The sequence below is a fragment of the Anser anser genome, assembly GCF_964211835.1.
Source record: "Anser anser genome assembly, chromosome: 1".
NCBI classification, from domain to species: Eukaryota; Metazoa; Chordata; class Aves; order Anseriformes; family Anatidae; genus Anser; species Anser anser.
The window spans coordinates 210,269,116-210,293,576 of record NC_139720.1 but is presented as its reverse complement, the minus strand read 5'-3'; the positions used below and the strand labels follow the sequence as shown (position 1 = coordinate 210,293,576).

At 52.0% G+C, this 24,461-nt stretch overlaps 1 long non-coding RNA gene across 1 annotated transcript; it reads right to left on the bottom strand.

Moving 5' to 3' along the window:
• Positions 1-332: 332 nt before the first annotated feature.
• LOC310880964 lies at positions 333-14,100 on the bottom strand. Its single transcript, XR_014572017.1, has 3 exons — positions 13,950-14,100; positions 1,176-1,384; positions 333-436 (listed from the first exon to the last, which is right to left on the bottom strand). It is a non-coding gene; the product is annotated as an uncharacterized lncRNA (long non-coding RNA).
• Between the last annotated feature and the right edge of the window lie 10,361 nt (positions 14,101-24,461).

The following is a 24,461-nucleotide window of genomic DNA, read 5'->3' as shown; positions in this document are numbered from 1 at the left end:
GCTGCAATACCTCTGATGCCAGCCACTACGCTTCTTCAGAGGGAACAGGAAAAAAGAAAAGAAGACTAAGGGAAGGAAAGAGCCATTTAGTCCCTTTCATTCACCATTTTTGCAACAGCGGTTGTTATCTTTCTCACAAATCCACACTTAAACCTGTACACCGTAGCCAAGCAAAGGGCAGAGCCTCAGCACCTCTGGAGACCCTGGGAGTTCATTTTGGGTGCCAGAACCAAGATGTGAAGGGACCAAAGCTTTGGCTCGTGACTGAAGTGCCCGGCCTACCTGGGGTGTCTCATTAAAACCCGAGTGGGAAAGGAGGAAAACGTGGCACTTACCAGTCAAAGTTGTAGTCATTTTTCGCTTCACCCCACATGTACAGGAAGACGAGAGAAAAGCAGAAAGCTCCAACGAGCAACGGGAAAAACACGCATTCCCGCTAGAGAGGGAGAAGAAGGACAATCGGTCAGAGCCTCGTTCACTCCAAAGCAAGCAGAGCAAACAGCAGTCACTGCTTGCTCCTAGGCTGTCCGTGAAACACGTGGCTTGATGCTGGACCTTCTGAAGCCGACCTTGTCCTACGAGGAGAGGCTGCGAGAGCTGGGGCTGCTGGGCCTGGAGCAGAGGAGGCTCCGGGGGCTGCCAGCCATGGCCACCAGCACTGCCGGGAGGTGCCGAGAGGCCGGAGCCAGGCTCTGCTCAGGGGTGCCCGGGGCCAGGCCCAGAGGCCCCGGGCCCAGCCTGGAGCCCAGGAGGTGCCCTCTGCCCCTCAGGAAGCACTGCTGGGCTGGGCGGGTGCCGGAGCCCTGGCACAGGCTGCCCAGAGAGGGGCTGGGGGCTCCTCCTTGGGGATCTCCAGCAGCCGCCTGGACGTGGGGCTGGGCCCCCTGCTCGGGGTGGCCCTGCTGGACCAGGGCTGGCACCACAGGGACCCGCAGCTGCCCCACACCACCAGCCACACGGGGACACTCTCTCCATGGTGGCACAGACAAACTGAGCCTGCCAGAGAAGCACAGCAAGCCCTCCAGCCCCAGGAGCTGCCATCTAGGACACCAAGAGACCGCGCTGGGCTCTAAGGGAGGTGAGGCCTTTGACCCACAGCATCAACTGCTTCTCAGCTTGGACTGACTTTTCCCAGTGCAGAAATGAATGTCTTTGCTGATTCTGAGCTAATTTACCGTCTTGCAGCAGCATTTCCCAGGCTCGGTCCTTCTGCGTTGGTACCGCTTCCACCGGCAGCTGTAGAAACCCGCCAGGCAGGAGATGAAGGGCTGGTGCTCGTACCTCTGCAGCAAGTGCCGACGTACCACCTTCAGCTTCCCAAACTTGATCCTCTTGAGGCTGGTGGAACTGGCCTCCATCTGAAGAGCTTTATCTCATCTTCCTCCTGAAATGAGGTCACAAGATTGATGTGAGTCTCCTTGCCTTCGGGGTAAGCTTTTTGTGTCAGAAGGAGAGGAATTGTTCCCAAGAGGATGCAGAGACCAGCAGGAAAGGTGGCTGAGGACACCCCACCTAACTTTATACCCCTGAGAGAGATGTCTAGAAGAAAAGTACGGTCATTTCAAGTCCCCTGAGTGGTCAGTGGTTATAACTTTGGTGCTCTGCATCACCTCTGAGGGAACCTCTGCCTCCCTTTGACTCTACAGGGAGCTCTGGGAAAGGAAATCATTAACTTTAGCCCTCCATGCAGATTCCCAAATAATGTCAGATGAACCTGAGATGAACTTAGCCATGGGAATTAGCTCAATATCGCTGTGACCTCTCTGCAACCCCTTACCAGTTTAAGTAGTTCAGGTAGGAAAGGGACCAAAACTCTCCCAGGACACAGCCCTCTTATCCCAGAAAAACTGCAGTGCTGCAGAGACCGATCCCTGATGGAAAAACTATTTCCTGACTCAAAGAGCTCTACTGGCAGCGTGTTGGAAGGCCAGAAAGAACAGCTGTAAAGATGCACACATGGGAGATCTGTTCATAATCGGGACTTTAAACAAAGACTCCGGTGGTAAATTGCAGCCGGTGTTAGCAGTGAAGCGAACAGCACAGGGGGTGTGCCAGCAAAGAGCAATTTGCCCAGCAGGGCACTGTCGAGACCACAAGGAAACATTAAGGAAAAATAGTCCTGTGTTGGCAGACGAACAGGCACCGCTATCCATCGCTTCTTTGGAGAACAGAGATAGCCTGAGATGCTCTCCGAGTGCCATAGTGCCCCTGAGTCCGTACCGGTCATGTTCAGATGCAGGCATATCTGCTGCAAAGTCCCAGCTCAGGAGTCCAATCCCCTTAATTTATCTGATGTAATAACAGTAATTTAAGAGCAAAAATGAACAGATTGCTGCACTACACACGCGGGTAAAATGTACACGTAAATAGTTTGCAAACAACTCCAAGTCCTGCGTTTCTTTGCAGAAATGAATGGATAACAGCTTGCAAATTGACACTACATAAAAACAACCCCAAAAATCCAGCCCTATGATCAGTTTGCAGAAGGCACAAATAAAACAAGATGCAAGTTAAAACGGAAATGATGCTCTCCTCATGTATTTCCTGCTATATGTTCCCAGCCTAACAGCAGCTGGGTTGCAAAGGAGAGGGGATGGAAATGAAGCACAAGAGTTGTCAGTTCAGGCTGCTCCTAACCAAGAAGTGCCCGCGTGTGCCATGCCCTGAATGCCTTCCTGAGACAGAGGTGTTTGCCCATCCACGACACTCAGTTCACCAGCATCAGATCCGGAGGCAGCAGGAGGTCACCCCCTGGTAAAAAATTGATGCTGCTCTCACATGGCGACATGGTGAGCCTGCTCTTGAGTAACCCAGCACAGGCGGTTTGTGGGCTCTGTGCCACCGGTGAGTGGTGTAGATGACATTTGATCCTGCTGTCCTAGTCACCTGGACTAAAATATACCTGGCATAAGCCCAGCGATTGCCAAATTGCCCCAGCTGTGTCTTCTGAATACGTTTGAACCTTCAGAGCTCTTACCAGAAGGTTTACATGTGCCATGCGGGTGCAGTATTTGTTACCTTCTAGTAGGATCCCTAGACCATGATTTTCCCCATCAGTGAAGCACAGCATCGTTTTTTTCCCCAGCCCTTTATTTAATGCTTCATCCTTTCCCTCCAGCAATAGCAATGAAGACACTGGTTCAAAACCAGCAGCTTTGCTGTCAGAGGACCATGAAATTTGCTACTGCATTCTTAATGGAGACACGAGGCTCACACATCGATATTTATCCATCAGTGTATAGGATTTGACAGGAAAACTGATGGCAGAGACCTCAGCACATTGTCCTCTCCATCTGGCTGGCGGGATGTTAAATCTGGATGTTAGTCGAGATGTTAGACTAGCTCTCTCATAAAAAGGGTGATGGAGATACCACCAGCTCCCAAGACAGGCTAATCCTCTCTGAATTTGCTCTACCATTAACAGTTTTTTTTCAGTGCCTGGCCTCATGTCTAACAGTTTAAGCCCACCACTTCACGACCTGATCTTGATGGATCTAGAGAGGAGAGTAAATGTTTCCTCTGTTACGTATTTCACAACTGTTTGGATGACTGCCGTCTCGCTGGAGCTTTTGGAACGGGTAAGCACAACATCTCACATAATGGGAAACATTCACGTAGCAGCCTTTAAGAGAGCTTCAGTCTTAACCACGGCCAAACAAACCAAGAAATCCTCTTGAGCATCCACTTCCTGGCAGCATGAGGTGGGTTTGGGATGTCCACGTGCAGATCGCAGAGCCCTCGGTGCTCAAAGGGTTCATCTTGTCTCACGGCTGAGCCCCGGGACCCCGGATAATGTCCTCAGGGGACAGTGGCACCCACTGCTTGTCATCCTTTTGGGAAGTGACACTTAGGAAGCTGAAGTTTCGGAATCTCAGTTTGCAAATTCTGCACCGAGGAACATCTGCAACCCAGGAAACATCTTCAGAGCTGTTTATAAGAAGGAGCCCATCATCCTCAATCATCCTCTACCATTCTTCCTCTCCAGCATGGGCTGACTAGGGGATGAGAGCTCCTGGGGCTGAAATCCTATCCTGCCCAAAAGAGAAACAGCAATGCACAGAAGACCTTGCAGTGACCTGCCAGCCCCATCCAGAAGTACAAGAGGCTGCCGGAGGTTAGAGACCAGGGATGCCAATAAAGCCATTATATCACAGCTGGTGGGAGCAGAAAGCTTTCAGCCAAAGCTGAACGTGCCCTGCCAAGCCCCAGATCATGACTTGCCCCACAGCTGCTCCTGCTCCCACTGGGCATGCGGGGCTCACACTGGAAAAGCAAATGGGAGACTTGGAGCCCCACGGCTGCAAGGGACTGCTGGGTCCACTGGGGAGAAAAGCACAGGAGATGCTTGAGATATTGAATAAAGAAGGCATTTATGTGTAAATTCAAAGGAAAGGGTTGATAGGGATAAAGAAAACCAGGCCTTTCACACAAGGGCAGGCAGAAATGTCCCTCTCAGCTCCAAATGGGTTCAAATCCTCAGCCTCCCCGTCCTTCTCTTTCTCTGTGTCCTCAGATATCGTGTTTAATTTAATGCAAGCTTCCTCACACCTCTGCCCCCCTTCGCTTTCTCCATGACCCTCCATCCCACAACCTCATCCTTGCTCCCAAATTTCCAGCCTGCTGTTACAGCTGCACTGGGGCGTTCAGAAGCCACAGAAACATCTCTCCCAAGGTATGGCCGAAACTGCAATGCCTCAGACCACATCAAGCACTGAAGCCTTTGACTTCACTAACACCTGATCCCAACAAAGATAATATCCCGGCTTCTGGACCCAGCAACTGGGATAAAGGGGCAAAGAACATTGCAGCATATGGTGGGTGCAGAGTCCAAAAGACAGGAGGGCCACACGAGGATCTGGAGCAGTTCAGCCATTGTTAGGACACAGCAAGAGACCTCACAGTGCTTGGTCTAGATTTGAAGCAGAGTGCTCCTAAAACTTGGAGGCTGCCTGCAACCCCTCCCCAGCTCCACCAGGCAAAAGTAAATGGCTGGAAAAAGGGGACAGCATACCCCAAATCCATTCACTGGGAAAGCCATGGGAGCAAAGAGCAAGCAGGAAAACATGCATCAGCAGGAGAGCAAAGTTTAGGGCTTCAGCAAGTGAGCCATGACAGCAGTAACACATGTTTTCCAGCTCCATAATCCCAAGAGACCTCAGGTCTTTCCCTTGCAAACAGAGACTGTTTGCTCACAGATAAGAGTCCCCGTAATTGCAGGCATTTGAGCGGGGCTGCTCATTTCCCACTGCTCGACAGAGAGGGAGGAAAAGCATGAGAACTAGCCCGGGGGGTGGTGGAGAAATGAGCTGGAGAAAAAATTGGGAAATATATACAGCTGCAAAGCCTGGATGCAGAAGGTAGTGCAAGCAGAGCTGGCTGGAGAGGCAAGTGCACGAGCAAGGAGAGGATCCTTGCCTCATTATTGTTATTATTATTATTATTTGATGCTTAGAGCTGGGGAACTCATCTTCTGAGTGGTAAACAGGTACAGAAGCCAAACCTGGCATCACCTGTAGCTTTCTCCTTGAGGCTTTTAAGTCCATGCTTTCTCCTCAGCATCATGATGCCTTGTGGAGCCTGATGCAGGCAGCAGGTAGGGGTGATCCCTGCTTTGCCCATCCCATTTCTAAGGGATTTGGACAGAATTTGGAGAGAAAGTAAACCCTGTGCCAAGGCTGAGCCTTCCCAGCGCCTGCAGCTCCTTCGCCTGATGGTGGAGATGCCACTGAAGTCGCCTGGCACAGGGACCCCCACTGCCATCCCTCTGCTCTCTGGGGACATCACACCCTGCCCCTCCACCTGGGAATCTTCAACATTATCACACCAACAAATCAGAAGGACTAAAATCAACATCCAGACATGGTGCTGGTTGGTCACCGTCCCCATGAGCTGCACACAGACCTTGCCACCAGCCAGAAAACTCAGCAAAGAGCCTCCCTTAAACCTGCATTTCCAGCTCACGGTGTGCCCAAGGATCTGGATCACAGCCTTGGTTTCCTCTTGTTCCACTGCCATCAGCCTTCACTTTCTTTTCAGAAAACAGAAGAGGTTTGACACAGGGAAGGAAGAAGGTTGATATGAAACACGACTAGTCAACACCTCCCTGTGATACGGGATATACATCCTTTCCTTTCCCTGGCAGGTGATAATTATAATTTATCAGCAAGACATTCAACAGCTTCTTTATTAGCCCTAATTATGCCTTGCTTCTGCGTGGGATCCCAGGGAGGATGTGCAGCTCGACTCGAGTGTGTGCAAAGTAGCCCTGAGGACTGATTAGCTGTTGGTTTGAGGCAGATGACAGCCCTCAGCACACAGAAATGCTGGGCCTTACCCCAGAAAATAATGAATGAACATGGAAAGAGAAGGGGTTAATGAGGAATAAGTGCTCCCATGGCTGCAGGAACAATACTCGTTTCATTTTGTGTGCTGTTGTACACCTCCAGCATGCAGTGGCTGTGGCTCTCAGAGCTCTGGGGAGGTTTCCAGCAAGGTTAATGTCCCATGTTTTGCAATATGCCTCCGCAGTTTGAACGGTCATAAATAATCACGCCTGCTTCAGACAAATGAACCTGAAAATACAGATGAAGCTTTGCATCTCTTCGGGTTGCAGAGGGACTTACAGAGGAGTCGGTGCTGAGGCTCAAAGGTCAGCCATCCAGCATGAGTTGTGCTGGGAAGGGGTGCTGTACCCTGCTCAACACGAGCCACACTGGCTGGTTAGACCAGGATTCATCTGAGGATGCAGGCAAATGGATTTTCCGAGGCAACCAACCATGTATTTTGGGGTGGAGGTGGGGGTCAACTTGACAAGCCCTACAGGAACCCCAATTGATGAGGATGATCGGCGCGGTTTTGGAAACACTTCTGCCAGCTCCAGGCTTCTGCACATATCCCTGCGTGGAGAAGCAGACATCACTCCGATGGTGATGGGCTCACCTCAGAGCAAAGCCAGGCATCATCCATGAGAGTCTGGAGCAGAAAAGGTACCTTAATCCCTGCCTTTATTTCAGAGGGCTCATCATAGGAAGGAACGCTTCAAAGTTGAACCACGTTTTAGCCCAAATTACTTCTTTTTAAACCTCTCCTTTCCCCAAAAATTGTTTGGTCTCCCTTCACTTCAAGAAACTCTCACAGTACGCTCTCATGTTTTGACCAAGTTTGTCCCCAGCCCCCCGGGGTTGACTCATTATCCACAACCTCTTGCAGAACCCTCGTCTAATCCTAATCATCATCATCACAAATCACAGCTGGTTTTCTTCATCTTCAAAGCACTTTGCGGGCTGCCTCTACGAATGCGTGCCTAGGAAATTATTGGCCAAGCCTCAGAGCATGTGCGATGGATTTTGTGCAAATGCTTTCAGTTTTGTGTTGAAACAGGCAAGGGGAAATTGTCGTGTTTGTCAAAGGGCCTCACAGCACTACAATAGATTTTTCCCTCTTTCCTGCTAGGAGCAAAATGAGTGTTTAGAATAAAGGCAATGAATAGTAGCTTAGTGGCTTGACATAAAAATAAAAATAAAAGGAAGAAGAAAAAGAAGGGGTGGAGAAAGACTTCCCAAGTGCCACAGCATTGGCTGGACTTTTGGCTGGAGCCATCCCTCGTTACACGGAGACTTCCCAAAAGGGCCGCGTGGTTTTGGGTCTGCAGAGGTTCGCCTGCTGCCCCAGTCCCTCCATCTTCGAGGAGCAAAGGTGTAGGACTGGCACGTATGGGGATGCTTTCATCTACAGAAATTTTCCTTTGAGGGGGAACAGGAGGTAAATCCCAGCATAGCTGTCCCGTCGGGTCGGGGTTTGAATTATTTTTGCCTGCCAGTTGCTTGTAGAGAGGTTCCAGCCCACCTACCTTTCAGAAAGGTCCACCCAGCTCACCCCGCTGTCCTTCTGGGAAGTCCTGCCCGCCCCAACCCTCCTCACGGAAGGTTCCACCAGCCCCAACTGTCCTTCCAGAAACTTCCACCGCACCACTCGAGTGAAGGCCACCCCCAGCCTTCAGCCCTTGTCAGTCTCAGGTCTCCAGGACCCCAAGGACTGAAGCTTCAGCCCCTCCATCATGGGGGGACAAGAGGAGGAGAGGGCAGAAGCTGCACCGACCCCTGCCCTGGGGCTTGTTCCTCCAGGGAGGGGATGCTCCAGGGCCAAGGGGAGAAATGGGGGAGAGAAAATTCTGGCTGAGAATAATAAAGTCCTAAACTCTGACATCAAGTGTTGACCCAAACGTAGCAGGTTTTTATGCTGTGGTGTCTCTTTCCTGTAATTTGTCATGAGCTAAAATGTGGAGAGGGTCCAGTTCAGCCATGGAAGGGCCTGAAAAACATCAGAAAACTCAAGTAAAATAAAATAAAAGGTCGACATTCACTCATAGGACATGGCTCTTTCTTTCTCCTAGAAGACGAATTATAAGGCCTGGAAACAAGGTGGGACTATGTAGGTGCAGAACCAGGGGTAGTGCCCCAGGAGAGCCCAGATCTGCACACCAGGGCTGCCAGATATCGGGGTGTTAAAGGGCTCCACTTGCAACGAGCCCCAGGATCGCATCGCTTCCCAAACTTCCCTTTCAGGCTCGTTTCATTCACGCCCACGAGAAAGCTGAAGGGTTGAGAAATCCCCCGCTGAGCAGCCAGCATCTCGCACGCGATGCTGGAGCAGCAGCAGATGAGGCGGGATGTCCCGGCTGGGACAGGAGATTTTTTTTGCTTAAAGTGAAGAGGGAAATGCTGTGTGGCATTAAATATCCATTAATGCAGAAGCAAGGCTTCTTTTTGTCCTGTGGTACTTTGCTGCATATCCCTAGAGGCATGATGCACTGCACAGCATCAAATTTGGGGTTAAAGGACCTTGTGGGGGTTATTACCTGCTAGACCAGAGCTTGGGGTGGGCTTCGAGCCTCCCTACATGAGACTCGTCCCCCCTAGAACCAGAGGACACTCCCTGGGCAGCCATTCCCGGTGTCTTCACCTGCCCTGCCTCTTCAGGCCACTAGCCACCATGGTGGCCAGCCCCCCAAAACACCCTGGAACAGCCACGGCATTGCCCCACCACATGTGGGGTGGCACACAGGTAGCTCTGGCCCCATTGCTGGGCCATCAGCAGTTCCTTTCTTCTGTTTTTTACCCTGAGAGCCTTCATATAGCTGATTTGTAACCCATGAGCTTGGGCTACAGCCCCACATTGCTCAACATGTCCGTTATATGGATGTCCAGTCTTTTGGGGGAGCTGGATTCCCTCCTCTGGGCACTACAGGTGGGCAAAGGCAGAAATTAGCCCCCAAAAGGGTCGGGAACTGTGAGCTTCCAGCTGTGAGCACAAGGAGGTGGTTGAAGCCAGATGTCGGCCCCAGTCACAAGGCAGCCGACAGCCCCGAGATCAGGGACACGGTTTGGTGGGTGACATTGGTGGTAGGGGGATGGTTGGACCAGATGATCTTGGAGGGCTTTTCCAACCCTAATGATGCTGTGATTCTATGAGATGTCCGTGTCCACATGTCATTTTGGTCATGCCAAGAGCGAATGGGGAGCACTGGGGAGATCCTACCTACAGGTCAAGCCTGAAAACAAGCCTGAAACTCAAAGCGACTGGTTTGAGAGGAAGCTGCTCCCCACATTTCGGCGTGGTCAACAGGAGGGTTTTGTCCTCACCTGGCTCATAGCAACTTTGCAGGTGGTGCAGGGCATGGGGCTGTGTTCAGCAAGGTCTCAGGTCACACGTGGAGCTCAGCCTGGGGCTGTGCCCCTGGGTGGCCCCCAGCTCTCCAAGAAGTCTCCGCCACCCTTGAAAAGTGGCCACAGCGAAGAAAAAAGGGCTGGGGAAGGAGGAGGAATAAATCCCTTGGAAGCCAAAAAAAAAATAAAAAATTAAAAATGGTGCTCAGAAAAGGGGGGAAACATTCCTTTGAAGATAAATCCCACTTTGTGCAGTTCAGCACATCCTGGCTCGGCTCCCACTCTGCTCCTGGGAATTCCTAAGCGGCTCTTTGTGCCCTACTGCTCAGGGGAGATGATGAGATGGGGACGCAGCGTGGGGGACCCCCGCCGGCCCCCCCAGCCCTGCTGAGGGCAGCGCAATGCCGCCAGCGCCATCTCCAAGGGAAGACTTTGTCAGTCGGCCAAAAGGGGGAGAAGAAAAGAGGTCTGCAGATCACATACCTCCGCCGGCGGCTCTGCAGAGCCCTATTCAGCCAGGACAAAGGACGGGGGCCCTGGACGGTCACCGCCCGAAGCCCCCAGCGCCAGCCCTCCCGTGGGCTGCCCGTGTTAAAGTTCAGGGTTTGGAGCAAAACAGCCCTGCAAGGAGGGGAGGAAGGGACGCTTTCCACGCCGTCGGCCGGAGGTTTCTCTATTCAGCTATCCGCAGCATCCATATGCATCAGGGCTGGCCCGTTTTTACCCCGTAACAATGCCGCCCCACTGTTCCCAGCGCACCCCCCTTTCTGGCTAATTCAGTGCTACGCGTTTCTGCATAAGTCATCGCAGGAAAGTTTTGAAGGGATTTAGGGAAAGGATGGCCTGACACTCAAGATCCACGCCCAAGATCCCCATCCTGGTTCCAGCCTCCCAGTGTGGTGGAGCCATCACCCAGAGCCTCCTTTTCCCCCTCATGAACATCTCCATCAGCAGTCATTCCCTGTGCCATTTTCCATGGGGCAAGGGCGTGCTGAAAGCACGGTGAAAGCAGCAGATGACGACTTCACAGCTCATTTCTTTTTCACCCATCGTGAAAATCTCCAGGGCCTGCTCAGCAAGGCAGGTGCATGGTGGTTTTCATCGCATGGGCACCACCTCGTGCAGAAAACCAGCGTGCAGGACCCCGATGGACAACCTCAGGACCTAGGCTATGGTTGGCTCTGCGGGGTCAACACCCAGCAGCGCTCACATCCCAACAGATCAGAAGAGGGTAATTTATTTAGCCGTAGAGTCTGTGGTGGGTGTTTCAATTCCTCTGTTTTAGTTCCTCTAGGACCCATCTCCTCCGTGTTTGAGTGGTTACAAGGAGTGAAGAGGAATGGGTACAACTCAACCCATCCAAGAGCAGGCATCTTGAACAGGTTGGATGAACACAGCCAGAGTGCCAGGGCATGAATCCAGCCCAAGACATAAGGACATTCATCACTCCAACCCAAAAATCCCAAGCACCATTTCTTGGGCCTCCCAGGTTGCCTCGATTTAAGTATGGCCCTTGGGCACCAAAGCCCATTGCTGCCTGGAAACCCTGCCTTTGCTCTGGGTCTGTCCCCGCTGCAGTAGGAAGAAATGCAGGATTTCTCCATGCATGGTTAAAGGAAGCAGTCACGGGGACCACAGAAGTTCAACAGGCTGATTGAAGGCGGTAGTTCCCAATGCTGTAGTGCCTCATTCTTGTGGAATGGCCCCAAAACATCAAGCCCCAACCAACAGTCACCATAACACAGTAACACAGGCACAGCCTGGCAGCAGGCGAGGGAAGGAAGAGGTAAAGCACTGCTTGTGTAGTTTGGGGGAAGGGGAAGAAAAATGGATCAGAGCCGTTCACCTGCATTTCACGCCCAAATTGGGATTTGCCTAAGCAAGAAGCTTTAAGAAGTTTTCAGAGAAACGGAGCACTTCGGAGAGCGCTGACCCCGCAGAACCTCTCAGACCGCTTTAAGGCATGAATCAATTAAAGCAATCACGGAGCAAAGGTTAATCAGTAGCAAGTACATCTTAAGAAATAAGTAGCCTTTTAAAAAGCCATTGCTCCTGCCAATTCCTCCCCCCTCCCCTTCTTTTCTAAAGTGGCTTTTAGTTCTCGGACTCTGGAGACCTTCCAAAATAAGTCCTGTGATTAAGTGCGGCTGCAAAATTGTGCAGCGGCAGGGGATGGACCCGAGGTAGTCACAGCAGCTCGGTACCACGGGGGGCTGAACACCTTCCAGAGGCCTCCAGCTTAATTAGAGCAGATGGAGGCGGGAGGGATGAGGGATTGCTTTTTGCAGTTAGTTTTGAGAAGGGAGGAAATGAGGCGGGAGGGTAAGGAGGGGACTGGCTCCACAACAGGTCTACGCAAGCAGCGAGGCTCCAGCCCGAGCATGCAGGCACACGGCAGTGCTTCGAGCTGTTCCCGTGCCGTGTCCTGCCTGCAGAGGTGTTCCTCCTTCGGGCAGCCTCCTCTGCTCCCCTGCACAGGGTGTCCGAGCCGAGCCCATGCTCAGCCTGGTGTGAAGCCCATCGCAGGCATCCTCTCCGAGCTGCTCCATCCGTTGCCTCCCTTCCTGTGGGATCTGGAGCCCAAAGGATCTTCCCAACTTCTTATCCTATCCACTCTTCTCTGAAATAGTCCAAGACCTTCCCGTCCCAAGCCACCAAGAGGTCACTTGGGCAGGATTTGCTCCACGTGGGGAGGATGCAGGAGCCCATGTGCCGGGTTAGGGCACCTCAGCTGATGGGTGATGCCTTCAGAAGCCGCTTGCACACAATTATTACAAATATTTTTCTGAAGCTTCTGGGTTCTTGCACAGCAAGCAAACAAAGCCTCATTGCCCCAAAGCTACAAATGTAGAGAAATAATGCTTCTTGTGTGTCTTGGCTGTTATTTTATCACACTAAACACCACCATACATCAACTATTTGCACAGAGGAACTTCCTAAGACACACGCAGTCCCGCAGCAAGTGATCACCAAGATTAAAGAGCTGCTTTTTCATCACCCCTAATGACACCTCAAGCCCAAAAGACACCATCCAGTCACCTCCTCGGTCCAATGCCATGCCATATTCTGTGATTCTGTGGTAAGAAAGCCACGGGACCGGCTGTGAAACCCAGCTTTCTATTTCTCCGCAAAGTTTCCAGGTCGCCCTGGAAACCCTGCACACCTTTTAAACATTTCAATTGCAAAGTTGCAAAGAGGCAGCTTTGGCTCCCTTCGCATGCAGAGCATTTTTTCAGTTAAAATCCATCTGGTCCCACAGCACATTCTGCATTTTCTTTTGTTAAATGCAGCTAAACTCTTTGAGCAGCTGTAGGAAATTATTTCCCTTCTCCTTTACCCTTCCACCTGGTGTCATGTGCCAGAGAATAAGTCCAGAGAGAGACTCCCTTGGGAGACCTGGATTCCCAAAGAAAAAGTAGGAGGGAAGAGAGGGTGATGTACACCCTCTGGACCTCCAGCCAGATGAAATCTGCGTTATCCAACCCCAATTGGTCCCCGCGTTGACACCAGCTAACCGAGCTGCTCCTGATTTACACCAGCACGCAGCCCTGCGCCAGGGCACGCAGCCTGGGGAAGGGAAGAGGTCGCCCATCCGAGCTGGCTCGCAGCGGGTGGCAGACCCGAGAGCCTTTGCCCCCTTCCAGCCATCCCTACCAGGTCTCTATGATTTGCAGCTCTTCCCAGATGTTTGCCCTTTCACGGGTTATTTGCTCCCGGGACGACCTCCCTGTTCACACGCCGGGCAAGCTCGCGGAAAGAAAGAGAGGCTCCTTTCTCCCGTTTACTATGGAAACAGCCCTTTATCCGAGGCATTACAAATGCTCAGCCGCCAGCTCCCTCCCACCAGCCCCCGGCTCCAGCAGCCCCACCGGCCACCCACCGCTCACGTCTCTCCCCAGCTCCCCTTCCTCCCCTCAACAGGTGACGGCAAACTTCTCTGGCAGGGGTGCCAGAGCGAAGCCGGACTCCTAAACTCCTTTTTCTCTCCAAGAAGTCACCGGGAACACCCCCCTTTGCAAATAATCCCCTTTTGTTCCCTCTTCTCCCCATCCTCCTGCTTTTTGGGCTTTGTTTCTCTGCCACCCAGGCAGCAGCTGCGACAATCGCCCCGCTGTCGGACGCCAACCAACACTCTCAAAACTCCGAAGAATACAAGAAAAGTCCTAAAAATCCACCTTCCCCCTCGCAAAGCTAACTTTTAGGGCAGGCAGGAACGGGCAAGGAGGTATGCATTTCACATAGGTGGGGGGAATCTTTAGCACGAGGACGTTGGAGGTAACTCACCTCGCCGGGACGCACATGGAGGGGTTATTTTTTGCTTTCTGCTGCTCTTGGATCGCTGTGTCCTCTGCTCGTGACACTCAGGACCCGAATGGTGGCACCGCTGTGTGACACCCAGTGTTAGGGAGGCTGCCGGAGCCGTCCCTCCCACCGTAGGAGGGGCCACGTGAGGCTTCATAAATTCAGCCCCCCGAGGCTGGGAAAATTAAAATCCCATCATGGGATGGGGGCATGGCTCCTGGAGGAGCTGGGGACTCGTGGGTGAAGCCGGGTTTGATCCGTCCCACGCCCTGCCCACCCAGAATGTGAGAGGCTGGTGTTAAAACGCTGCCCTGGCAGAATTATGTGTCCGCAGGGTGGGATTCGAGGAGATATCCCAAAGGCGATTTGGGCAAGACATTGCTGATCTTCAGAATTAAAACTAACAAGCTTCCTCCTGGAAAGCATCTCCTGCAGCCATGAGCCCGGGGCATGAATCTGTAGCACACAATTTCTGAGCAGCCCCAGATGCAAACAGTGCTTATTTTATTTTATTTTATTTATTTTTTATTTTGCAATGGTTTTTGGCTTTAAGATCTTAATCCTATTAGAGACATAACTCCCTTTGGAGGGGGTGAGGGGCAGATCAGTGCAACAAGAGCAGTTTGTGCGGTTGAATTTTGTAACTTCCAATGCATGGTGGCCTTTTGGAGGGATATCCGTGAAGTTTCTCAGGCTATAAGGCTTACCTTACACAGCTCCAACTTCTATTTAGTTCTCCACTGCACAAGAGACCAAAAAAAAAAAATCCCCCCTTGCCCCAAAGGGCTGCCTGAAATGCCACCACTGCAGGCTTTTCATCCCCATCACTTTTTACACTGGGATTTTTCCTGTTGGATGAAGAGAAGGTCCCTGAAAAGAAAATTCAGCAAACTGCTGTCTAAATGGAGAGGAGAAGAAGGGGGCAGAAATGATGGCCCAGTGTTTTTTAGGCAGATCACATTACAAATATAAACTTTTGATTAGAAGATGGGCCACAGAGATGACAGCCTGATTCACTCTGAAACCTAATGACGAGCAAAGGGCATATAACAGTTCCACTGTAAAAGCAGTACTGGTAATCCTTGGATAGCACTAGATCCTACAGTACCATCATTTTCCTTTGGAGTTAGAATATTAAATAATGAGGGAGCCACAAAAGGTTGCCGAAGGCAGAAGCAGCTGTTTCTGTTGCTGCTTGTTTCTATTCCTGACCACCTTCAAGCTAACACTCAGCTGGCTGGGGTAGAGGCACGGCGTGGGGCTGTGTGCAAGCCTGTAGATAAATTACTTGGTTTATGGTCTGATTTCTGGAAAACTGATACCGAGGGCAGGGAAGGGTGAGACTGAGAAGCCTGATGGCACTGATACGATGCAGGGAGCAGCAAGAGCAGCTTCCCCAGGTACCTGACAGGTGGGTGTCCAGCAGTTTTAGTCTCTGGGGTTGATGTGCTGGGTTATCCTCCTGAGCGGTGTGCTTGTGGCTGTGCTGAGCCCAGTTTCACTGCGGTCCTTGCCCGGGCTGCCTTTCCTCCAGCTGCTGCATCCTCAAGGTGTGGACAGGCTCCATTGGGTATGTGGGGAAAAAGGGGACAGGGCTGAGCAACATCATCAGCACAAAACTCCTCCCTGCAGCAAAGGGCAGACCATGAAAAAGGAAAGGACCATCACTGAAAACACAACCAAAGCCCTACCCCAAACCAGCAAATATCCCTGCTTCCCCCCCCCCTCCAAAATACCAGCGTGCTTTTGCATCCTGCCCTTTCCTCTGGGTGCAGAGACGCAAAGCCCTCGGTTTGCTCTGCGATCACCTGGCAGATGACGTAGGGGCAGGGCGGGGGCTGCTCTGCCTGCGGTATCTTTGGCTCAGAGTTCAGCAGCTTATCTCAACCAGAAAATCCTTGCCCGGTGTCCCGGCCGGTGTCCCAGCCCTTCCAGCAGCTGACATTGAAGGGAGAGCAAGCGAGCGGGGTTGTTATCACGCTCCACGTGATGGACCTCATCCAGACCTGCTTTGCACCAGGACCTGCTGGAGCCCTGCCCTGAGGTTTATGAGCCCATAAAGAGGGCATCTGCGGGGGCCGGAGCCGTAACAGCCCGGCTCGGGGATATCAGCCTTGAACTCCGCTGAATTTTGCCTCTATTCGTGTCAGGAGAAGATAAAACCGCGGGGGAACGGCACAAACAGGGAGCGCCGGGAGCAGGGACATCTCGGTGCCCAGGTGCCTGACTAGATGCAGAGTCCCGGGCTGCATTTTGGTGAGAAATAATCACATTTTCATCCTACCACTGTCCCCCAGTGGCTTGGGACATTTGTATCGATGGGGTCGGTCACCCCCAGGCTGAGCTTGTGTCCCTGCTCCGTAGGGTTGCACAAGGAGCTGCTGCGGAGCCTTGACAGCAGGTGACTCGTGCAGGGAGCGAGGTCCCCCTAAGATTAACCACAGAAACTGCAGTGTTTATGGGCAGGAACGATACAGGAGGAGGGCAGGAGGGGACTTCAGCCCCTGCTCTCCCCTGGGGTTGTTCTCCTGTGGCAGCACAGCAGGCAAGTCTGCCTTTTGCAGGGAGCTGTGTCCCACCGAAAGGCAGACGGTCCAGTTAGCGATGGGCTGGGGGTGGAAAGGAGCAGGGGTTCAGTAAGGAGAAGCACAAAGTCCTGCAGCAGGATGTGCTGGGGGCCCCCAGCTGGGCAGCAGCTCTGCAAAAATGGACCTGGGGGTCCTGGTGGGCACCGGGTGGAATGGGAGGCAGCCACGTGCCCTTGGCACTCAGAGGCCTCGTGGTCTCCTGGGCTGCCTGGGGCAGAGCAGGGCCGGCAGGCCGAGGGAGGTGATCCTTCCCCTCTGCTCAGCGCTGCTGAGGCCGCCCCTGCAGTGCTGGGCCCAGCGCTGGGCCCTCCAGCCCCAGCCAGAGCTGGGCACCCTGGGGAGAGCCCAGCGCAGGGCCCCCGAGGTGCCGAAGGGCCTGGAGCACCTCTGCCGTGAGGAGAGGCTGCGAGAGCTGGGGCTGCTGGGCCTGGAGCAGAGGAGGCTCCGGGGGCTGCCAGCCATGGCCACCAGCACTGCCGGGAGGTGCCGAGAGGCCGGAGCCAGGCTCTGCTCAGGGGTGCCCGGGGCCAGGCCCAGAGGCCCCGGGCAGAGATACCTCCAGACCCTCGACACGGGGCATGTCTGAATGTAAAGACTCTGAGGGCAGCTTCACGCTGAGCAAAGGAGGAGCAAAGCCCATGTAGACGTGCCAGAGGTTTCTTCTAGAGCCCGTGACCTGCTGGCTGCACACCTTACCCAAAGCGACAGAATTTAAACTCAAAAATCAGCTTTAGGCAGCCAGGCAGTTTCTCCTGAGCCCTGGGACTTACAGCTGGGCTTTGAGCATCTTCTCCTAATGAGCTACATCCCTCGGGCAGGCAGCCAGCTGGGACCACACAGATTTATCCTACAGCCCAATGCAACACCCAGCTACAGGGAGCACAAATACAGGCTGTGGTATGGCCAGGGAAACTTTCACACTGCACCCCAAAGCTCTCCCTCCCACAGCAACAAGCGCTCTGCCTCTTGTAACTCCATTGCCTACTCTCCTTCATGGGGCTGGTGCTGCTGCATTGTGGTCCGGCTTGCATGGCATTACAAAAAAAGGGTGAAAGCCTGTCCTCTCCTTTCTTCTTCTCTGTTTCATGGCTGTCTTTTAGTCATCATTTTGCTCTTTCCCAGCAGAAACTAGGAGTTTGCAATGCAGGTCAAACAGGAGGATGCAACTTGTGATAACCCAAAGGTCCAAGGAAGTCTCAGTGAAGCAGATTCAAGGAGCAGCGAGGAATGAAAACCCCTGGGAAAAGCTCAGGAAAATGCCAAACGTTTCTGTGCCTGAGCAGAGTGAGGTGGGGGAGACACCGCTGGATGTCGGGAAAAGAACACAGAGAAGTTTTGCTTTGTTTTCTGCCTGCTCTGCTGCTCTGCACTGCCTCCTGCCTCACGCTCCTCCAGATTCAGTGGGTCAATCTGGACCAAGGCGTTTGTCCCTTCTCTGGTGGCCCCCGGGTTATAGGGACACCCTGCTACACCCAGCAGGGACGTCACAGCGAGGTTCCCCCACCCCTGGGTTACAAACCCCATGGCTGGGCGCCCTTTAGGGACCAGCACCAGCTGCTCCTGAGCCCCACTGAGTTTGGAGGGGCTCAGATTTGGTGCTCCAGTTTCGATGTTTCCAACGGCCCAGGCTGTGCTTGGTGGCACTTGACCTCTCCAGAGGCTTCTCACCCTTCTGCCCATGGCCCTTTATGGCACAATCCCAGTGTGCTCGAGTCCTGGAGACCACTAGAGGACTTTAGCTTGAGCAGGACAGGGGAAGCCACCTTGCACTCATCCCATAGCTCTAAGCAGGCCCTGATGCTGGTGCCAATACCTATCAAACCCACCAGCTGTCACAGCACAGTGGTGACAGGTCCCTTCCCTCTAATCACGCTTAGTGAGTATGGGGCCACCAGAAGGCCCCGTTAGACCTGGGGAAGCACGAGGGCACCTGCAGGCACCCACCCTCAGACATGCACCCTGGGGGCTCTTCTCTTCTCTTCTCTTCTCTTCTCTTCTCTTCTCTTCTCTTCTCTTCTCTTCTCTTCTCTTCTCTTCTCTTCTCTTCTCTTCTCTTCTCTTCTCTTCTCTTCTCTTCTCTTCTCTTCTCTTCTCTTCTCTTCTCTTCTCTTCTCTTCTCTTCTCTTCTCTTCTCTTCTCTTCTCTTCTCTGCTCTGCTCTGCTCTGCTCTGCTCTGCTCTGCTCTGCTCTGCTCTGCTCTGCTCTGCTCTGCTCTGCTCCGCTCTGCTCTGCTCTGCTCTTCCCTGCTCTGCTCTGCTCTGCTCTCTTTTCTCTGCTCTCTCCTCTCCTCTCCTCTCCTCTCCTCTCCTCTCCTCTCCTCTCCTCTCCTCTCCTCTCCTCTCCTCTCCTCTCCTCTCCTCTCCTCTCCTCTCCTCTCCTCTCCTCTCCTCTCCTCTCCTCTCCTCTCCTCTCCTCTCCTCTCCTCTCCTCTCCTCTCCTCTCCTCTCCTCTCCTCTCCTCTCCTCTCCTCTCCTCTCCTCTCCTCTCCTCTCCTCTCCTCTCCTCTCCTCTCCTCTCCTCTCCTCTCCTCTCCTCTCCTCTCCTCTCCTCTCCTCTCCTCAGGGCTAACCAAACATTAAAGCACATTCCTGAGAGCATTTTCCAAACGCCCCTTGAATGCTGGCAGGCTTGGGGCATCAACCACCTCCCGAGGAAGCCTGTGCCAGTGTCTGAGCACCCTCATGGTAAAGAAACTTTTCCTGCTGTCCAGGCTGAGCCTCCCCTGGCACAGCTCCGTGCCATTCCCACGTAACCCAACGTCGGTGCCCAGGGAGCAGAAGCCAGTGCCTCTCTCTCTGCATTCCCTCCTCAGGGAGCTGCAGGGAGCAGCGAGGCCACCCCACAGCCTCCTCTTCTCCACCCAGGTGCCCTCAGCCTCTCCTCTCAGCACCTGCCTTCCAGCCCTTTCCCCACCTTTGTTCCCCTGCTCCGGAGGCGCAGGCACTCCTCAACGCCCAGCTCTCAAGGTGAGGTACAGGACGCCTCCTCCAGACCGTGGCACAAACCTCGACCAGATGGAGGTGGAGGACGTGGGATGGTGACCAAGGACCGTGCTGGAGCACCACAACCATCTCCTGATGCCTGCTGGGGTGTGCTGCCTGCCTTCAGCCTCCAAACTTGGAGCCTTGCAGTGGCAGCAGGGGAACACAAAGAGGAATTATCCCCAGTGCAGCTGCCCGGAGAGGGCAGCACAGCCCCAGGAATTGGAGGGGAGCAGCCAGGTTAAGCCCGGCAAGCTCATGGAGTTCAAGCTCTAAATTCTCCCAAAAGATGAGCCTCGGGACCAAAACTTGGGACCCTTCTGGGCAATAAAAATCAGGGATGCAGGAAAAACATCACTTATATAAAGTGCAGCAGTTTTCCCTGATGCTTGCGATAATAAACCTCTCTTCCTCTCTTGTACCTACCAGCGTATTGCCTCTGCTCCTGCTCATTCCCCCCACTTCGCTCCCAAATAATAAGACCCTGCAGAACTGTTCCCACCAGTGAAAACGTTAAATTTAGGTATGAAAAAGTAAAAGTTTAAAGATCCAGGGCAGGTTTTGTGAGTCCCAGTGCATATTTAGCCTTGGGACACCCCTCTGAGATAATCAGAGGTACATTTCCCTCCCGTGCAGGTGGAAAAAAAAGGCAGCAGTGGGATGAGAGGACTGGGGTTGGGAAGCATTTTGCAGCCCCGAGGTTTCAACCAGGAACTCTGCACAAGCTCCTCTCCTTTGCCATGGGACTAAAATAAAATAAAATAAAATAAAATAAAATAAAATAAAATAAACACTCAAGTAATGGTGTTGAGGGAAATACTGGCAGAGCCACCAGCCCCGTTACCACTTTTTCAGGCACTTTTGGGGTACGTTACCAGGCCCTCCGGTCTGCCTGGTGCCCGGCTTTGTGAAGTTTCACGAGGGGAGCAGCAGGATGCAGGATGACACAGTTTGGCTGCCTGGCTCTCATGGGACAAGGACATGGACATGGGATGCACATCGCAGCAGTGCCACCACCAACTAGTTTGCCAGCTCCCCCTTCCAGACGTTCCCTTTTCTTCCAGCTCCCCCTCCGACGTGGGGCTCAGCACCCAAATGGCTTGTGAGAGCTCGGCAGGGCTCCCAGCGCCAGGAGGCTGACCTGGGAAAGTCCTCTTCACGTTAGGCTTGGTTTCTTGGACTTCCAGCACCCAGCTCTGCCCTACAGCCACAAGCGGATAAAATCCTACAGCAGGGGGCTTGTGGGGGCACACGTGTCCTCCCCTTAATATTCCTTAACCCAAGCTGGGACGAGGCACTTGCACAATTATGTAGGTGATAAACTCCTGCTCTTGTCATCAGCCTCACCCTACTGACCCCACATGTAAAAGTGATGCTGGGGAGGGCAGCTTTAGGGACCGATCCCAAATCCTCCCCCGTTTCCTCCTCTGCACCTGGAGCCGCAGACACCAAGCTCTGCCTGGGGAGACAACAGGCAACCAGGAGGGTCAATTTCACCACCTGCCTCCTCCTCTTTCTCCTCAAGCTGGGCTCTACATCCTGCTTCCACACTGGTGTTTCTCAGAGCATTAATGACTTCCAAACAGGTGAAAATAAGCAGTAGAAATCACACTTTCTGCATCAGCTTTCAGTGTAAAGTCACTTTGCTCTATCAAGTAAGATCTAATTAAAACAGATCAGAGAAACACAACTCCTTCAAGCACCCCCCCATTCATTTCTGCAAGCGTCATTGAAACAAAGGGGAGGAGAAGCAGGTCATTCATTCTGGTTTTATTTAAGGTTTCAGTTTTGCTTTCTAAATGCCTGAGCTGACCCTAACAAACCGGGCACTACCGGAGAGTTACACCAAGGCAGTACAAAGAAAGAGAAACACATTTTCCAGCTGATTTTAAAACGGCAAAGGCCCTTGTTATTTCCCAGCAGGACCAGACACACAGACACCTGGCAGCAGGTCAGATTAGCTCCAGCTCACTTAGCATGAGTTGTTGCTCAAAGACATAAGGCTCAGTCCTCACTCTGAGCACCCCTTCATTGCACAGGAGCCCCCCGCTCCTTTCTGCTCCCAAACAGGATGCCTCAATCCACCGTAGGCTGCTCCAGCATCCTCCAAATTCCCTCAGCAGTTGGGAAACTGAGCTTTTACCTTTTGCTTCCACCTACACCTGCAACCATCCTCTTCCTCAGACCAACACCATCCTCTGTTGCCCTCCCACCCCTTTCCTGGGGGCATCCATTTCGGCTGCAAGTTTCCGTCCAGCCCCCGCCGGCATCGCTGTTCTGCCACCACCAGCGGCAGCTCCCTGCTTCTCCAAGACCCCAGCCTTGATGCTGAGAGCCGTCATTAGCAGCAAAGCAGCAAACCATGAGATCCGCCCTAGGACATTATCTGTACGCTCAATCCAGTGCGTTTACAACCCCAAAATACATCCACGTGTTCTCTATTACTATCAAAATAAGCCACTGAAAAGTCTCCGTATTTTATGCTAGGGAGACAAACAGACTCAGCCTTCACCTTTGACAGCTTCCATATGAAAGATGCTGGGGAATCTGTAAGCTCATAATTAAGAAAGGCGTTCAAATACGTACCATTCTTCTTGGACTTTGGGCTGGACCTTTCACTGCCAGCTGAGCTCAGCAAACTTGAAGTACCAGCAGCCTACAGGCCACTTCAGCCCATCCTTGCATGGTAAATATCATCTGGTGATACCAACCCGTGATACCTTGAGACAGACACGTTAGGATACTAACGGAGATCTCAGCTCAGAAGCGATCTCAGCTCAGCCAGCCCCTCTCACCCAAACTCTTGGCCCCACTGAACTTAAATCAATCATTTGTTTAAATAAAACCTAGGGCTACAGTAACACAACTCCATATCAGCTCTTTAAATATAAGAAGCTTGAAATGCACCAGCTGCTTCTTAAATACGACAATCTTCAGTGCTTTGGAAAAAAAAGAGATGAGTTTTACCTTCCGCCACCACCAGGAGCTCTGGGAGCTGTAGCACATTGTGCCATTTCGGCACCTAACCTGATAGGGTTGCTGAGGATCCCTTAAAAAGGAAGCAGGTTTTCAGGATGGATAGTCAAACAACTGAATATTTCATATTCTAATATAGAAGAGAGAATCTAATAATCAAATAAATAATTAAGGGCTGCGATTAAAAATGGTTCAGACTCAGTAAAATTAGTTCATACTGTAGGTATATTAAAATATATTTTAAAATGCTACCAAATCAGTTCTCTTCTCTTGGAAGTTGCGTTCAAATCCCAGCAGTAAGGATGTTCTCAGAAAAAAAAATAAGAATTATTAAGTCAGACACTTGTGCTAACAGCTCTCTGTAGTGACCAGAAAGTGCTGTAAAAGGCTATGCAGCAGCTGCCACCAGTGCTGAAGCTGAGCGATGCCCAGATGAACCTAAGAGTAGAGAAAAGGATCCATCTCTGGACAAAAAAAATGTATCTCATTCTCCTAAACTAACTACATTCTTTTATTTATCTTTTTATTCAAGATTTCTGAGACCATGAAAACACGATGCATCTGTTAACTTGGAACTGGGGCTAGGCACACAGTAGCAAGTCAACTTCTTTCTCATCACAGGTTGGTAAAATAAAAACAGGAGAAGATGACAGGTCTACAGCCGCTGTCTTACAGCTTCCCAGAGCACAGCTCTCAGTCCTTACCAAACCAGTAAGGACCAATTCACAGCTGAAGTCAATGAGACAGAAGCACATCACGAGCTTAAGAATGGGGAGAAACAGTCACTCCTGCAGATTCCTTTCCAATAGGCAACAGAGAATCCAGCAGAGTAACTTAAACACAAGTCACCCTTTTTACCATTTTTCCTCCTGCAGAAAAATAAGCTCACGGATTTGCTCGCAGGTAGGGCACATCTGCATTACCACTCTCATCTCAAAGGGGTGTCAAGGATGGAGTGGGAAGGGAAGGCGAAGGGAAGTCAGCAACACTCAGTACATTCATGGATCAGGTTTAATCCTGTGCTGTCAAAAAATGTCAATTGATGGGTCAATAAGACCAGAGCAACATTAGATTTTAGATCAAGTGAGATCTAGCCCATCATTCCTTCCACCGCACACATGGCATTTTGAGACTTGCACAGAAAATAAAAGCAAACTCCTCACCAAAGAGAATTATCCGAGGGTAGTGGCCTTCCCTTTCCCGATCTCCACCCCAGCCCCAAGCAGAGGAGCTCATCAAGAGATCAGGTTCCCCCCAGGGCTGGCAGCTTTGCTGCTCTGCCCAAGGAATTCATCTTGCGAGGGGAAACTCTCCGTATTACATGAAGATGAAGAATGTACACAAGGGGAGGAAGGCAGCAGATTTGGCAATGGGCTTCAGACATTACAGCCTCACGTCAAACAGTGGCCACCCTGTAGCCTGAAGGATGGGAGAAGACACCAAAAAAGACAAATATATGTATATGTTTCAATCACATGCCCAGGGCAGGGAGGAAAGGACTGATCCAGCAGCAGGTCTCAGCAAGAAGCAGGAATGAGTTTCTGTGCAACACAAGTGCTTTGGGGAGAGGAGAACTGGATTAAACTCACCCTGGAAATGACCAAAGCGATACGTACAGAGAAAGCAAGATCTTTTATCCGTTCCCTCTGTGTGCAGTTACTCCTCTTCAGAGCCACTCGCTATCCCACAGGACTACAGAAGCTTGTATCACTTAATGCATCGCTTGTAAGCACCCAGTGACGATAACATGAAAACCCATCCCATCCGACAGAGTTGTCTGGTGACAGTGAATTCTCCAACCCTCCCTCAGCCCCGAGTTAAGAAATGCAGCAGTCCTTTTATTAAAAATCAGGATACAGTTCAACATAACGCCAGTGTTTACACCCGATCTCTCTAGTAGTTCCAGGATTGCTGTTGTTTTACATATCATTAGCAACCAAAGGAGTCAG